The sequence below is a fragment of the Branchiostoma lanceolatum genome, chromosome 15 (genome assembly GCF_035083965.1).
Source record: "Branchiostoma lanceolatum isolate klBraLanc5 chromosome 15, klBraLanc5.hap2, whole genome shotgun sequence".
Classification (NCBI taxonomy): Eukaryota; Metazoa; Chordata; class Leptocardii; order Amphioxiformes; family Branchiostomatidae; genus Branchiostoma; species Branchiostoma lanceolatum.
Genome location: NC_089736.1, coordinates 14,077,188 through 14,078,835, shown reverse-complemented (window position 1 = coordinate 14,078,835; position 1,648 = coordinate 14,077,188).

The following is a 1,648-nucleotide window of genomic DNA, read 5'->3' as shown; positions in this document are numbered from 1 at the left end:
ACTTTAAAATCACCCAGGTGAAACCATGAAGAAGTCTCTCGCCATCCTGTTTATTGTTGCCCTGATCCTGACCGTGGATATTCTGTCTGTCGGGGCTGATGATGGGGATTATGTGCGTTGCCGTCGTCGCCAAAAGCGTGCTCCACCGGCAGGTATGATTACCTTTCTGATATCGGGCTGTTCTATGTATGCATTAAGGGCCCTGTCACACTTGTGCGTATATGGAAGTCCGCAAGGTTTTGCGTATTAGCAAGTTTTTGTTCTAGGTTAAGTTTCCAGCCGAAGAAGTAATTTCACATGCATGGCACAAAACACGCCAAGTATTATAAGTGACATCCTTTTTTCTCCGCAAATATTTTTGATTCGTTATAGTCAGTTTACTTCCAAGATTTTGAACAAGTGCTAGGGAAAACTTGTCGAAAACTTGCAGAGTCGTCTCAACTTTTAGTCGCCGACTAGTTTCCGCCCAGTGAGAGGGGGGCTTAAGACGTCATCTCGCCATGGATCACACTTGAAGAGTCTGCATGGGGCGTGGGGGTTACTATTCAGTGTTTTTTATTACTTAAAAGCAGAGCAATGCAGAAGGATATAATGATGCACATTTGAAATAAGCGACACGGGAAATACATATCATTTTATTTTACAATCGTTTTCTATTAATTGAAGGACATGATAATCTTTAAAAAATAGCATTGAAAAAACAACGCTGCCAGTCGACCATATTATGTTTGTTGTTTGCATGTAGGTAGGATAAAAACTATGCGAACCCCATTTTTGGTAATTGTCGGCTTCAATCTTGGGATTAAGACACAATTCCCTCATCTAGTTAGGCAACAACAGCTGGACAACTTGCAACATGTCAGGCAAAAGCAGCATGTCTTCCGTCCGTTCCAGGCTGTAGTGCCACCATGGATGTATATATGTAGTTTTGTAATAGATGTAAATAGTACTCAATAACACCATGTAATCGTCACGTCTACAATTAATATCAACAACTTTTCCCTGTCAAAAATTACGCTAAAACGCTAGCAAATATGTATGTACTGTAAAAGCAGAAATGTTCGCAGGGGTTTAATGTTTGCTGTTGCGGCGACCGTTTTACCGCGAATATAAAACCACCGTGAGGATTAATGTCTAATACTGTAGCAGTAGGTGACTATAGCGCTGCCGCAAACCAAATACCAGCGCAAGCACTCCATTTTTGCCATAGCGCGAAATAAAAACCACACGAACTTAAATGCATATACAGTATATTTTTTTTACGACTAGTGTCTCTGAAAAAAAAGCTGAGTCACGACAAGTCAAACAATCATGTGATAGGCATGTGAAGATACGGAGTATGTTTTATTAATTACCACGGAATTTTTATGCGACGTTAAAGCACGAACCTACTGTTTTCCGCGATATGCGTGTGAATCAAGTAGAATCGCGCATGCGCGAGCATTGAAACACGTTTGATTAAATTCTAAAACCGTCGATACCACCGATCAGGAGAATGTTCCGGATTTCAACATAAACAGACATCCGTTTTCCTGAGAAAGCTAGTTTTTCATATCTTTACATGCTTCTCCTCGCAGAAATGCAACGATATGCTAAAAAAAAGCCACACATAATGGTAGATATTTCGGAAACTGTTTGTAACTACTCT